Genomic DNA, 16559 nt, shown 5'->3' with positions numbered 1-16559 from the left:
CTGATTTTTCTTAGCGTGACTTCGTTGCTCAAACAACAACGAAAGAGCGAGAGGTCCGCGGCCTCCTGCGAGCAGAGGTCTCACTCCATTACAATGCCTAGGTTTATACAGTGCTTAACATCAACAATACATGCATACACTGTTTGAACAGGAAATGGCTACACAGTGCTTACAAAAATAGAAGACCCTAAAGCCTTCTCTTGTTGTAATGAACATACACTGAACTTTACAACAACTTACCACTGTTCATCCTTGACAAAACTTGTATGTATCCGATCATAAGGTTAGACCGCAAAGAGGGTGATGAGATCCATCTGAAGTACAACCGCTGGTAGCCGTAATCACACCTGAAAGAAAGAATAAAGAGAAAAAAGACAAGGGGTGGACATACATCCTCTTACGTGAAAGATGAAATCATCTCAAGCATCAACTTTTACTCTTTTCAATGCAAAGGTTGCAAATTAAAATTAAATGGCTAAATTCATACTCAAAAATACAAACAGTGCCTCATCTGGTTTAGCCCGTACCACATGTTATCACAGCAACAAAGGTTTGATTCCCGTTGAGCGCTTTGCTGCAGATCATCCCCAGACAGACATTAAAGTATTTCAAAGAATTGAATACTGACTTGAACTTTACCCCTTCCACATCTGGTTTATCTTGGGTCTGGAGGCGATCAACAGCAGAGTTGTAGCTGTCAATGGTGTGCTCTGGTCCGCACAGATTTGGATCGTCACCCTGAAATTCAGATCGGGTTATTAGGGAGTACCTACAGAAATATTGGGAGTGACTGAAATTTTCAGTGAAGCCACCAATGCAATGAGAGTTTGGTCCAAGCAGGTAGTAGAAACTGTCCCTGCAATTTCAAGTATAATAAACAGAAGAAAAAAAAAAATCACTGAAGTTTTCAGAAATATCACCTTCATCTGTGCTGGTCTCTGTAACATTTTCTGAGTCATGCATGTAAGGGCCACAGTCATGTGATTCATTTGGAACGGCAGATTCTCTCTACATGTCACTAATACTGCTGTCTGCTAAATCTTTGTGTCTCCGTGACATGTGGGCAGTAAATGAAGATCTGAAAACATTTTACCATCCACTCACTTTAATAATTAGCTTTAGCTTTGTGTCTGGACACCTAACGCCATAGCACATTTATGAGCGGTAACGTTAACAGACATAGCACATTTATGAGCGGTAACGTTAACAGACATAGCACATTTATGAGCGGTAACGTTAACAGACATAGCACATTTATGAGCGGTAACGTTAACAGACATAGCACATTTATGAGCGGTAACGTTAATAGACATAGCACATTTATGAGCGGTAACGTTAATAGACATAGCACATTTATAAGGGGTAGCGTTAACAGCCGTCCCATCAGTAACCTTAGCTGTAGCTGATACGTTACCGTTATGCCTCTGGTAGAAATGAGCCTTAAACGCTCCATATATAACAAAGGTCTGCTAGCAACCGGCTTCAAAGCACTTAAATAAACAACGTGATTCATTTCGATGAAGTTTGCAATGAAGCACATAACCCCTCGATGTTTTAACCGACTTGCCACAGAAATTACAACTAAACATGTTCTTAGCATACCTTTGGTAAGTAAGCTAGCTAATGTTCAACAGAGAAACACATAACCCACGTTACATCGACGAAAAGTAAACTCTCTCAAGTAATTAGATAACCAAATTAACTTACTCTTAACGTTGAATGACTCGTTTTTGCAAGGGCGACACAAAACTGCAGAAAACAAAGCCTCAAATTCAAATTTAACGTTAGCTAGCTGACGTGAAGCTAACTCAACTGCTTACCGTAGAGATTGCCATAACCTCATTTAAACAACTTAACGTAACCTTAACGTTGACCGTTCAAGAACTCTTTTACTCCCCTCTGCGACTGTAATAAACCAATGTAGCATGCTTACCTTCAGAAGAAGTGTTGTGTTACCAGGAGTCAGGCCGTTGTTTATCAATAAAGTCCAGGTTAATCTCCATAGAAGAGCAGCGCAGTGCTGAGCGCGGAGAAAAGGCGCTGAAATGGGTTCAAAAGTTCAGCCTCCGACCGTTGCTTTTTTTTAATTACTGTGTAGGTCTGATCACTGCCGCCAACGTCTGTCTGTCTCTCTCTATGTGTCTGTCTGTCTGTCTGTCTCTCTCTATGTGTCTGTCTGTCTCTCTCTGTCTGTCTGTCTCTCTCTATGTGTCTGTCTGTCTGTCTGTCTGTCTCTCTATGTGTCTGTCTGTCTATGTGTCTGTCTGTCTGTCTGTCTGTCTCTCTATGTGTCTGTCTCTCTATGTGTCTGTCTGTCTGTCTGTCTATGTGTCTGTCTGTCTGTCTGTCTCTCTATGTGTCTGTCTCTCTATGTGTCTGTCTGTCTATGTGTCTGTCTGTCTGTCTGTCTCTCTATGTGTCTGTCTGTCTGTCTCTCTATGTGTCTGTCTGTCTGTCTGTCTGTCTCTCTATGTGTCTGTCTGTCTATGTGTCTGTCTGTCTGTCTGTCTATGTGTCTGTCTGTCTATGTGTCTGTCTGTCTGTCTGTCTCTCTATGTGTCTGTCTGTCCGTCTGTCTGTCTGTCTGTCTGTCCGTGTGTCTGTCTGTCTCTCTGTGTGTCTGTCTCTCTGTCTGTCTCTCTATGTGTCTGTCTGTCTCTCTGTGTGTCTGTCTGTCTCTCTATGTGTCTGTGTGTCTGTCTGTCTGTCTGTCTACCTTGAAACTGTCGAGATCTGCACCTGCAATGTTACAAAATACTAACCAACAGAGATCAAAAGAGGGGTGGGGGGATGGGGTGAGGGGTGAGATGCAACTTATGCTCTGCAAAAAAAGGACTACAAAACAAGGAGAATTTATGGAAGGTGTAACGGGTGGTGTATGGACCCAATTGCAGTACAAAGGACTCAGAAGACAGAGGTAAAAAGTTCAACGTTTTACTTAGACTCCGGCAGACAGGCAAACGGTTTAGAAACTGGCAAACAGGAATCAGGAGAGGAGAGGCAAAGTTCTTGGTCAGGGACGGAAGGCTAGGTCGAATAACCAGGAGGCAGATGAAGCAGGGAATCAGGGACAGGCGAGGTCGGTACCGGGAAGACAGGCAGGAGAACGCTGGAAAGACTCGCATGGCAAAGAACAATCTGGCAAAGGAGTGAGTGTGGAGCTGGTGACTATATGCTGGGCTGATTGCATGTGATGAGAGGCAGCTGTGTGCACAGGTGAGTGGAGTGAACTGACGAGGTGGGCGTGGCTGACAGGTTGAGTGGGGCAGAGGCAGGATCAATGGAAAATTACTGATGGCTGGATGACTGAACTGTGACAGAAGGTTACTCTCCACTGCTTTGAATAAGCAAAATAGTTTGCAACTAGCACTCATTGTTTTGTTTTGTTTGTTGGTTAAATATTAGTTCATGTTGACTGTTGAAACAGTGACAAAATGTCTTTAAAAAGATGACAGTGTTGGCTTTCCATTATTAGCACAATGGTTCGTACATTTAGCCGTGACAAAATGTATTTCTTTTTACTAATAGTACCTACAAAAACTGCAGTGTTAACTTTTATATATTATAGTGTATTTCCATTAACAGCACAATGGTTAGTGCATTTAACCTTAACAAAATGTATTTTTTTTTTTTACAAATAATGAATGCAAGCAGTATTGATCGGGCCCTCACATCTTCACGCACGTCGATGGTACTAGCAGGACTCTAGTTGACGCGGCCGTGCATTTCTGTGATCATCAGACATTGCGTGCACGAGTTAGACAGTATTTCCTGCGTGTACCAGTGGCGTAGCAAGATAATTTTGCCAGGTCTTAAGCCTTGAATGTTTTGAGTTTAGCTCCGAATACAATCATAAATGTAAGCCCGTAACGATCGACAGAAAAACAAATGTTTTTTGAATGCGCTTCAGTGTTAGTAACATAAAAGACTGTCAAAGTAAATGCAGTTGTCCAAACCGACTGTTTGTTTGTGGTGCAGGTAGCTCTGACAGTCACTGCTGAGTGACTCAAAGCTGGAAGAGTCGAGGAGAAATGGCAGAATTTATAGTTCCATATGGAGAAAAAAAGAAAGAAATTAAGCCTAATCTGGTCTAATCTATAACATGAATTAGGTTGTGTGCAGGTTGATTTTATTGAACAAACTTCACATTGATTTGAAAGCTATTGTTATCCAATTTTTGCTCTCCAAACATCCTGCTTACGGCCATGGTTGCCAGTAGGTGGCGCTATGACTATAAGTTAATACTGGCATGCAGAAGTTCTCAAGACATGACTCATCAAGCAAGTCAAGTTTGGGACACTTTTGACATAGTACAAACAACAAGTACAACAACTTCCTGTTTCATGGCGGTTGGATGTTTTTTGTCACCACGAATACAGGCCAGCTGGGAGATGTAATCCCGAGGCGTGTTCTGGGTCTTTCCCGGGGTCTCCTACAAGACCCTGAGATACTTGAACTCCTTCGCTTGCGGTAGGCACTCCGTCCTCACCTAGAGGGAGCAATCCACCGGTTTCCAGCAGAGCACCATGGCTGATTTGGAGGTGCTAACTCTCATCCCCGCCACTTCACACTCGGCTGCGAACCTCCCCCAGTGGTGCTGGAGGTCACGATTCGAGGAGGCCAACAGGACCACATCATCTGCAAACAGCAGAGAGGCGATCCCGAGACCCTCAAACCTGACGTTCTCTACCCCCCAGCTGCGCCTAGATATCCTGTCCCTGAAAGTCAAGAACAGGACCGGTGACAAAGGGCAGCCCTGGCAGAGGCAAATACTCACCGGGAACGTGTCTGACTTATTGCCGAGAATACGAACACAGCTCCTACTGCAGTCGTAAAGAGACCGGATGGCCCGTTGCAATGGGTCCGGCACCCCATACTCCCGCAGCACCCCCCACAAAAACCCCAGAGGGACCCAGTCAAAAGCCTTCTCTAAGTCCACAAAGCACATGTAGACTGGTTGGGCAAACTCCCAGGACCCCTCCAGTAGTCTTGCGAGGGGAAAATGGGAACCACCACCCCGGTCCGCCAGTCAATGGCCACTGATCCATGATTTTTTTACAAATAATACATGCAAAAAATAGGGGGCTGGCTGTTGAATTTATAATGCGTTTTACCACCATTGGCAGCGCAATGGTCCGTATGTTTAACAGTAACCAAATGTATTTTTTAAAAGTAATGAATGCAAAATTCACGGTATTGATTTTTGTTCATACTACGTTGTATTTCCGTTATCAGTACAATGTTGAGTCAATTTAACAGTGACAAACTGAATTTTTTACGAATAATACATGCAGAAAATACGCGGCTGGCTGTTGAATTTATAATGCGTTTTACCACCATTGGCAGCGCAAGGGGCCGTATGTTTAACAGTAACCAAATGTATATTTTAAAAGTAATGAATGCAAAATTCACGGTATTGATTTTTGTTCGTACTACGTTGTATTTCCGTTATCAGTACAATGTTGAGTAAATTTAACAGTGACAAACTGAATTTTTTACGAATAGTAAATGCAAAAAATACAGGGCTGGCTGTTGAATTTATAATGCCTTTTACCTCCATTGGCAGCGCAGTGGTCCGTACATTTAACAGTAATCAAATGTATTTTTTAACAGTGATAAATACAAAAATGACGGTATTGTTTTTTTTCATATAACAGTGTATTTCCGTTATCAGGACAATGTTCAGTACATTTAACAGTGACAAACTGAATTTTTTACGAATAATACATGCAGAAAATACGCGGCTGGCTGTTGAATTTATAATGCGTTTTACCACCATTGGCAGCGCAATGGTCCGTATGTTTAACAGTAACCAAATGTATTTTTTAAAAGTAATGAATGCAAAATTCACGGTATTGATTTTTGTTCGTACTACGCTGTATTTCCGTTATCAGTACAATGTTGAGTAAATTTAACAGTGACAAACTGAATTTTTTACGAATAGTAAATGCAAAAAATACAGGGCTGGCTGTTGAATTTATAATGCGTTTTACCTCCATTGGCAGCGCAGTGGTCCGTACATTTAACAGTAACCAAATGTGTTCTTTAAAAGTAATGAATGCTAAAATTACGGTATTGTTTTTTTCTCCATATTACAGTGTATTTCTGTTATCAGTACAATGTTCAGTACATTTAACAGGGCCAAACTGAATTTTTTACGAATAATACATGCAAGAAATATGGGGCTGGCTGTTGAATGTATAATGCGTTTTACCTCCATTGGCAGCGCAATGGTCCGTACATCTAACAGTAAACAAATGTATTCTTTAAAAGTAATGAATGCAAAAATGACGGTATTTTTTTTTGTTCATACTACGTTGTATTTCCGTTATCAGTACAATGTTTAGTACATTTAACAGTGCCAAACTGATTTTTTTACGAATAATAAATGCAAGAAATACGGGGCTGGCTGTTAAATGTACAATGCGTTTTACCTCCATTGGCAGCGCAATGGTCCGTACATCTAACAGTAAACAAATGTATTCTTTAAAAGTAATGAATGCAAAAATTACGGTATTGTTTTTTTCTCCATATTACAGTGTATTTCCGTTATCAGTACAATGTTCAGTACATTTAACAGTGACAAACTGATCTTCTTACAAATAATACATGCAAAAAATAGGGGGCTGGCTGTTGAATGTATAATGCGTTTTACCTACATTGGCAGCGCAGTGGTCCGTACATTTAACAGTAACCAATTGTATTTTTTAAAAGTAATAAATGCAAAAATTATGATATAGATTTTTTTTCATATAACGGTGTATTTCCGTTATCAGTACAATGTTCAGTACATTTAACAGTGACAGACTGAATTTTCTACGACTAATAAATGCAAAACATGCAAGGCTGGCTGTTAAATATATAATGCGTTATATTTCCATTGGTAGTACAGTGGTCCGTACATTTAACAGTAACCAAATGTATTTTTTAGAAGTAATGAATGCAAAAATCACGGTATCGATTTTTTTTTTTATATATAACGGTGTATTTCCGTTATCAGTACAATTTTTAATGCATTTAACAGTGACAAAATGTATTTTTTACAAGAAATACATGCACAAATTATTGTTTCGGCTGATATATATATTTACGGTCAGATAAACTGAATATAACCTATTTACAATTTACGGTCTCTTACTGTTGTGATTTAACAGTTTTTCACTGTAAAATTCACTGACTTTTTTTTACAGTGTATGGTGTCAGTAGCTGAAAATATGAGAAAGAAGAAGGCTTTGAAAGTTGAAGTTTAACAGGATTTGAAGATTGTCTCCATATATATCTTATTCAAAACAAATTGCAAAAAGCTTAATAATTCAAAAATGTAAAGATTATAAATATGAAAAGTCATATCACCCTCTCCTGAAAGAGCTGAAAATGTTGATATTTGAATGGTTTCTGTGGCTTAAACAATGTGTAGTAGTAGTGATATTTGTAGTAGTAGTAGAAGTTGTAGTTGTAGTTGAAGTATTGTTTGAAGTAGAAGTATTAGTAGCAATAGAGATATTTAAAGTAGTTGTAGAAGTTGTAGTTGTAGTAGAAGTATTATTAGTAGTAGAAGTATTAGTAATTCGAAGAAGTAATAGAAGTAGTCGTAGTAATAGCTGTAGTATTGGTTGTTGTATTTAATATAACAGTAGTAGTAGTAGAAGAAGTAGTAGTAGTATGAGTAACAGTGATGACAGTATTTGAAGTAGCAGTAATAGCAGTAGTAGAAATACTAGTAGCATTCATACTTTTAGCTGTAGTAGTATTAGTATTGGTAGTAGCATGAATAGTAGCAGTAGTAGTAGTAGTAGCAGTTGTAGTATAAGTAATAGTAGTACTGGTAGTATTAGCAGTAGTGGTAGTAATAATTGCAGTAGTAGTGGTAATAGTTGCAACAACAAAAGTTGTAGTAGTATTAGTAGCAGTAGTAGTAATACTAGAAATATTAGCAGCAGTAGTAGTAGTTGTCGTAGTATTAGTAAGAGCATTAATTATTTCAACAAAAAAAGCCTCATTTTGAGCTTAATGTTTAAATACAGTTAATCCATGGGGCTTTTATTTTGAAAGGGTGGGGCTGGGTGGGTTAGACAGGACGAGAGGAGACTGAATCATAATGTTCGATAAACACAAACAGGTTATTAAATGACAGGCTTCATCAAAAACATTTCAGTTGGAATTCATTCGGTGGGGCTTGTACTTTAAAATGGTGTGTGCGTGTGTGTGTGTGTGTGTGGGGGGGGTCCTCTAAAAGTCTCTAATACCTGAATGACTGTATAAGAGATACACACGCAGAGAGAGAGAGAGACACACAGAGAGAGAGATACACACGCAGAGAGAGAGACACACACAGAGAGATAGAGAGACACACAGAGAAAGAGATACACACGCAGAGAGAGAGACACACAGAGAGATAGAGTGAGGCTTGTGTCTGTGAGTCTGTGTGTTTATAAACATCAGTAATTAGCTCAAGTACCAACACCTGTGAGCCTGGCTGCCTTTTCATGAGAAAAGACTGGGAAACACCTGTCAAACAAAACCCCCAAAACCCCATAACCATAGCCCCTATTGCTCCAATATTAAGACTGGAGAGGGAGGATGACTTGAAGAACAGATGATGCGAAAATTGTGTCTGTAGTGTAAAAAAAAGTGGCTTCAATGGCGATTTAGAAATGGGGTACGGTTGTCTGTGCAAGACTTTTTTGAAGTACGTTTTAACATTGGGGTCTATGGAGGAGAAAGTTGGTTTTCCTCTCAAGTAAAGGCTTTTGTGCCAAATGTGTAAATCTGTGAGATTCCACAGTCATATGTCTACGACAAGGACAAGATTAGTTACGTTTCCATCCAAAAATTATGCATGTAGAGTGAAAATTGAGGAGTCAGTCGCAAAAGACAAATATTTTTTTCACAGGAATCTCAAGCTTCTCTTCACTCTAGCGATGACATCACGCACTCTAAGCTGCGCAATACACACCCATTATAAAAGCAGAAAAGGACTGAAAAACACATAAAAGCAAAATTGCTACAGCTCAAAAAGTATAAAAGATATCAAAATGATTATAACATACAATCATTGATCAGGGTTTTCTCAACATTTGAAAGTTTAAATGGTGTCTGTAGCTGAAAGTATGAGGAAGTAGAATGATCTGAAAGTTGAACAAGTTTAAGAGGATTTGAAAAGTTTCTCCATAGACATCCCATTCAAAAAAAAATTGCAAAATGCTTAATAATTAAAAAAGTTGAAAGATTAGAAACATAAAAAGACATAGCACCCCTCTCCTGAAAAAGCTGAACATTTTCATATTTGAACGGTTTCTGTAGCTGAAAAGATGCTGAAGTTATTAAGTGCCAAAATACGTACGGAAGAAATAGTTGAAGAATAAAGATTAGGATAACAATACTTGGAATGCTGAATCAGCATTCCAACAATAAGCCCGCAGGATTACAGTCAGTGTGCTTTGGCACAGGCAGTATTACTGCCTTGTGCCACAAAGCCACACTGAATAAGCCTGCAGGATTACAGTCAGTGTGCATTGGCACAGGCAGTATTACTGCCTTGTGCCACAAAGCCACACTGAATGAAGGACGTTCTTTACAACATGTAAATCTCAAACATGCACACGGGCATGAGAGAGGCCTTTGCACACGACACAGCGACACAAGCTGGAGCGTATGCAAGCTTGAATCTCCCGGCCCAAACTTGTGCTTTGTGTGCATTCAAAAACAACAAAACCTACATAACAAACAAGAGCAGTTGTTGATTTGAATCATAAATGACAAAATTGTGTATGTATGTGGCTGGCTCGTGTGGACTGTTTAAGACTCTCCATGTAATTTTTTGGGGAGATGGAGATGACGAGGGTGAGATGGCGAATGGACAATGGAGACGTGTAAAAAAGAAAAAAGATATAAAATAACTCAACTGAATGAAAAAAAGAGGGTGAAAATAAAATACAGAAAAAGGTTGAAAGCCTACAAATGATTACAAAGTGTTCCATTCACTGTTGTAAATGCAATGAGCTAAACTTCCTGTTCCCCCATTGTAAAACCTTGTGTATGTTTCCGTGTATTCCTCCTGTAAATGGGTGTAGTAGACCTGGTTCATTATGCCATGTAATGTGATGAATGACAAATTATGACCCTACAATACATTTCAATCAGGAAAATAAAGAAAAGACAAATAAAGAAAAACAAAAAAAACTTTTGTGTAAGCTCTTATTTTAGTTTTTGACTTTTTTTCCCCTGCATCCTGATTCAAAGTTTCATACATTCTAGAATAATATCATACAATCTTTGAGTTCACTCGGGGGTTGGTTTGCAACAAAAGAAACAGTAAAATATCTTCAGGATCTTTCAGTATCCTAGTTAATGTGAATGAACTGCAGACATGACCATTTAGAGACTATTTCTTGGTAGAAAGTACAAATGAAACTGCCCAATATCTAATTTTTGCCCCAGGGATCAATACCATCATGACCTGTTTAAGATGCAATGCTCCTCATTAAACTTGCTTGTTTTTCATTCACAATGTCACTCGCACACATTCAGCAGGGGGCCGTGGGAAATATTTTTCTTTGGGAAGAGAGTTTCCTTCCTCTATCTTTTTTATTTTATTTTATTCTCAGTCAACCACTTTGGTCCAGAAATATCTAATTTTGAACAGGTTAACGTCGTTAACATTATTAGCAACACCTGCGCTTTTCCTACTGTGACATGTTAGCATGCTGGTGTTAGCATTTAGCTCAAAACACCGCTCTGCATTAGTAATACGTCACAGCCACTAACAAGGCTGTAGGCAGAGATGGGCAAAAATACATCAAAATGTATTTTGATACAAAATACCCCTCAAATAAATGTATTAAAATAAAATACAAAATACTGGTACCAGAAAATATAACAAAATACAATACATGTATTTTGTATTTAAAATATATTTTATAGATTTTCCGTTTTCTCACAATTTGGTATAGCAGAGCATTCAGGTTTGGGCTATTTAATGTACACAAAGCTCTGGTGAACCCCACAAAAAGGAAGAACAGTCACAGAATGTCAGTGTAACTAAAGCAAAGCTATTAAAAGACAACAACTTGATTGATTATGTATATATATAAAAAAATTTAATGGGACTTAACAGCCCATAAACTTTGGCTTTGTATCAACAAGAAAATATTCATCACATATGAATAGCATCACACATTAGGCCTATGTATACTATAAAAGCAAAATATAGAATTAAAACCAGTTGTACAGGTAAAGAGCCTAAATAAATGACTGTACTGAGACATGTTGTCCACCTGGCCAACTGTAGAATGTATGAAATAATAAAACTAAGAATACTTTCATAATATGCCTTTTAAATAAAATAAATTGGATATTTAATGTTTTTTTGAACAAATGGACATCTGCTGTCATAGCCTGGCTAACTGTGAACTATATTATCTGCCAGTAATTGATGTGGCATTATGACATTCACATTGAGAAGCTACAGCATCACTTGTAATATAGTGCAAGATTAGATGGTCAGACGTCTCTTGATACGGTGATCATGAACATACAAGCTCCCAATCTCCCTCTTCCTATAGCTAGCTACTCCACTGATAAGTTAACTTGCTAAACACTGGCTATGCACTAGCCTAGACAGCATGCTAGCGTCATTAGCATGTTAGCATCAATTGCTAGCTTGATATTATAACCACCACCATGTATGTACAATAGGCTATGTAGCCAGACCCAGACATAAATTATACATCAAGCTAGTTGACATTTGTCACACTCAAAATATTTACCTTGACAGACAATCCGTTGAACTTGAAGATCTGAAGACTGAACTCGTGAACTGTTTTTTGATTCATGGAGAAAGTATTTTGAATATTTTAAATATAAAATTACTCCACTCTAAAGTATTTTGTTACAAATTACGTTAGATTTTTTATCGGCCCTATCAAATACAAATTACAAAATATTCAAAAGTAATTGAAATACATATTTCAAATACAAGAAATAGAAATACTGCCCATCTCTGGCTGTAGGTTCTTACTGGTCTCCTCTTGAATTTTGCACCAAGTCTTCGTCCCAGTTTGGAATGACCAGCAGCACATGAACCGCAGCTCTCATCTGTGCTAACCCTGCTCTTACAGCCACAATGCTAACATGACTTTTTAAGCTATATTTTTAATTTTGTAACTTTTGCAGATGTGTCATATGTTACACAGAATACTAAAGGATTCCCTACTTCTGTAACTACACATCTCAAGTCTAATTATTTATACTTATCAGTCAAATTAAATCAGTTGTATTTATATTGCCCAGAGTTAGATTTGCCTCAAAAGGCCTGACATGAGCATGTGATTCTAACATTAGTCCCTCAATCTTTATCAAACCACATCCTCTTGATTTATCTTGTAAATTAAATACAAAAGAAAGACATTTTATCTTTAATAATCTGCACAAGTGATTTGTTTTCTCTCTTTGTTTTTTTTACAGCTGTCACACTGAAGACTGCAGTCAATAGTGACAACTGGTTGATATTGTGTGTTTTGACTCAGTAATCAGAGTTGTGCCAATATTTTCTTTAGTATTAATTTCATTTTAAACAAAGGAGACGCGGTTATAAACTGAAATTAGGATTTTATTAGTCGACATTTCCCCCCGTACATTAATCTCAAATTGTTCACAGATTGGATATGACCCCTTACAGCCACCCACCCGAAAATAAAACAGCTGGTACAATGTTCTCACCAACAATTGCTTAAATACTATGAATTCAATCACTTTTCACTCACAAGCAGTTCAATAATATTCAGAATATGGGAGAAATAAAAGCAATACAGGTGCCAGTTCACAGATTTTCTAACTTGTTCTTACATTTTTTTGCTTTTTGATGTCTCTCCGACTTCTTGTGGGCCTCGTAGGCCTGAGGGTCGACACTCTACATTCACTCGGCCCACTTCCCATAGATGACAGTGCTTCTTTTTACTGGAGAGAGAAACAGACAGAGCACCAAAAACAGAAGAGTATAGAGGAATAATTGGGGGCTGGGGGCTGGGGGCAAGATGGCGAAACAAGAGAGAAGATAAAGGCAGGAGAGACAAGAAGTGGAGAAAAAAGAAGAAACAGTTTGGGAAGAATTAAGAGGAAGAGGTTTGCAGAGGAGATGAGGAAGAACCAGATTAGTATAACAACTTTGTAAACTTCACATGCTATGAAATAAGAGAATATACATGCTGTAGGTGACATAGAGTTCACTCTCACAGTTTGTTACTAACCTCTTATCCTGGATGTATCCCTCCACTTTGTGCAGCTCTTTGCCAAACATCCCACAGGGCTTGAAATTCAACACACACTTGTCTCCAGTGCTGCAGGAGAAAATAGGAGAGAAGAACAAATAATCAGCATTTCTTCCATAGCTTTGTTTTTCCCAGTAAACGTATAACTTTACGTAAAAAGTGAAATTAAATAATAATTCCTAGACACTGGCATATTGGAGGTTTTTGTTATTTTAGCTTATTTGTTTTAATAAAGAATATGCAATAAAACATTAAACATACATTTGTTTGAATGTAAAATTCAAACAAATGTGTTTGTCAAATTGAATGTACATAATATATGCATGTATGTAAACAATTAACTTTAATATAAAAAAGAGTACTTTTACCAATTAGAATTAAGAGCATCATTGGTATAATTTAATTCAAACCCTCCTCAGTGGTGTGATGTTGTGACAAAAAGGTTGCCAGTTTGATCTGGCACTGAAAATGTGATTTTGTGCTATACAAAATAAATTGAATTGAAAATAAAATGTCAATGAAGCTTTCCCTGCTGTCCATGTGAGGCACTTATCCAGTCAGAGCAACAGTAAAGCTCAGCACCAGCAAACTGTACAAGACTTTGATTGGACTGCTTCACAGCTCCTTGAATGTGTGCTACAGTGTGACTATGACACAACGTGTGACAGAAGTAAGACTAAAACAAGCCTCCCTGGATAAACAAAGGTTTAAAAAAGAGACCAGAGGATTGTTTGCCTGAGAAGACATGCAGAGAGTAAACAAGCTGCAGTCTGAAGTATCAGAGTCAACGAAGGAGCCGGGCAGGAACACTGAATAGCTCTGTGAGCAACAGCTATCACAGTGTCACTTTGAATGGGTTTTATTTGAACTTGACTGTGGTTCAGTTTCCTCTAAAGAACTGAGGAGCCGAACTCTGGACAACCATGGGTGAAGACTGGGGGGAGAGTGTGTGAGGCTCAATGATGTAGTAGTCGCTCTTGAGCACCAATAAAGGTCAATCAGCTCCATTGATGACTTGAATCCCCTTTAAATTACCTTTATTGCATATTAGAGTCACACAAAAGAAAATTAATCCCAACATATGATATAATTAATTGTTTAAGTAATTTATAAAGTTATCATATATTTGCTGGTTACAGCTTCTCAAATGACAATGTTCTGCCTTTCTTAATTTCATCTCTTTGTAAATTGAATATTGTTTGTGTTTGGACTGTTTGTTGGAACACTAAGAAAATTGTGATGAGCATTTCTCACTATTTTCTGACATTTTATAAACTAAAGTATAAATAGAAAAACAATCATGAAGTTAATCAATGAAAATAATTGCCCTTTTTTTTACTGGTATTCTATCTTTTGTTGACAATAAACTTATATCTACAAATGATAAGGTTATGAACATAAAATAGAACTACATCTCCCATGCGTAGTTTATCTGTGGTTGAGGATCTCCACAGTGCCGTACTGCGCGATCCATAGTTTACCCAGGATGATGTTGTGCATACAGCAGTAAGGGTTACTCCATGTGTACACCTCGTTGTGCCTGGGGAAGAGGAGAGAAAAGAGGAAGGGAGGTTTTTTTACCTCACAGCTTCCAATTACTATTCATGTAAAAATGGCAGCAGGGTTCATCAAACAACTATCCAACCCAAACCAGTAAGAGTTATGACCCTGGCCAACACATTGTACTGGATTTAGTGGGAGACTTTCTGGACAAAATGCAATGCAGCGACAAACATCCAAATAACACAGTGCAGATGGAAGGCGGTGCAGCAATGCAGCAGTATCGGTGCTTCTTGATGCCGTTCTCCTGTGGCACCGACCCGTTGTTCTTCCGGCTGCTGCCGTCAAACACCAGCGCATCTTTGAAGCTGGCCTCCGACACCCCTTCATAGGACTCGTCACAATCCAGGCCTGTGGGACAGGAAAGCTCACGGTTACAACGAATCCTGCGACACCTGCTCATTCAATAGTGTGATAAAAAAGCAACAAGTAAAAGACATAGAGAGTAAAATACATAGAGACACATTAGACTTTTTTATTTTGCTGGCAGTTGATATGGGTTCAAATGTGAATATTACACTGTGACTGTTTAATGTTGCAAACTACACTCATTTTTTCATCAGGAACTTCTTGCCTGTGTTTGACTGGCAAATTGTATTGATTGCCTGTAACTGTTTACACTATACATGATACAGCACTGGGTCACTTTAAACACTAATACTATGTCCCTTTATTTTAATACATTGTCAAGATTCCAAAGTTTCAAGGTACAGCATATGCCAGGCTAAGAGTGTTAAATATCCGTCTACCTTTTTATTATTTGTTGTAAATAAAGCTGCATTACTTGGCCTGACATCAGTAAACCTGCATGTGATTAAATAAGCAGTAGCTATTCATGAGAATATGTGCTGGCGTTGACCTCCGCCCATGTGGTAGCCAGAACATAAACAATGCGCGAGTATTACGTGCTGCAGGGTGGAGTTGTCGAGGTGGGGTCTTAACAACAGCTTAAAATAGACTGAAGTGTTCATTATCATTTATTAAACACGCCTACTCAGCTGTCAGTTGAGTGTCAAAGGTAACAGCTGTGTATTGTTACCATATAAGGTAAGCTATTTCAGATAAAAATGTATCGCAACGGCCTCTAACATGAATATGTATAAAATGGAAAGAGGAACAGAATATCACTGAACAGCCCTTCACTACGTGAACATTTTTCAGTCATATGTGGCCCAAAATCTGAAAAACTAAAAGGTAATGTGAAACAGAAGCTTCATTGTAAATGAGTTACACTACAGAATTACTAACATTTTGTGTGATGCACAGACCAGAAGAGTACAATCACAATCAAAAACAAAAAACAGAGATTAAATCCTGCCATTTGCTGCTCATCTCATGTATATATTTAATATATATAATGTAAACATACACAGCAGTTTGACAATATTCTCTAAGCCTCTGCAGCTGTCATGAAGCGAACTAGGAGCAGAGCTCTGTGATGAAAGGATAATAATGTTGTCTAGCTTTCTGCAACTCATCGTTGGACTTGAAACTTTTAAGGACTTTAAGGAAATATTGACATTTTAATCAAATCCCAGTGAAAACCTATTATCATAAATAAGAGGTAAAATGAGGAAGAAAGACTCGACAACAAGGCCAAGCTGGAAGCCACCTGGGCCCCGTTCCTCGTACCTGGCTAACTGAGTTAGCCGGATAATTTTCAGGATAAGATTTTTCAGGCTTTTCGGTTCCACGAAGCAAGTTTGGCAAAATCACCATAGCAACACATCC

The 16559-nt window shown here is 38.4% G+C and overlaps 1 long non-coding RNA gene across 1 annotated transcript; it reads right to left on the bottom strand.

Moving 5' to 3' along the window:
* Nucleotides 1–12635: 12635 nt before the first annotated feature.
* Nucleotides 12636–14902, bottom strand: LOC137889693 (uncharacterized). Its single transcript, XR_011105234.1, has 3 exons — nucleotides 14750–14902; nucleotides 13248–13337; nucleotides 12636–13023 (listed from the first exon to the last, which is right to left on the bottom strand). It is a non-coding gene; the product is annotated as an uncharacterized lncRNA (long non-coding RNA).
* Between the last annotated feature and the right edge of the window lie 1657 nt (nucleotides 14903–16559).

This window comes from Cebidichthys violaceus, unplaced genomic scaffold, assembly GCF_023349555.1.
Source record: "Cebidichthys violaceus isolate CVI_PGR_0920_01 unplaced genomic scaffold, fCebVio1.0.p SCAF_6, whole genome shotgun sequence".
Taxonomy (NCBI): domain Eukaryota; kingdom Metazoa; phylum Chordata; class Actinopteri; order Perciformes; family Stichaeidae; genus Cebidichthys; species Cebidichthys violaceus.
This window is presented reverse-complemented; position numbering and strand designations above follow the sequence as displayed.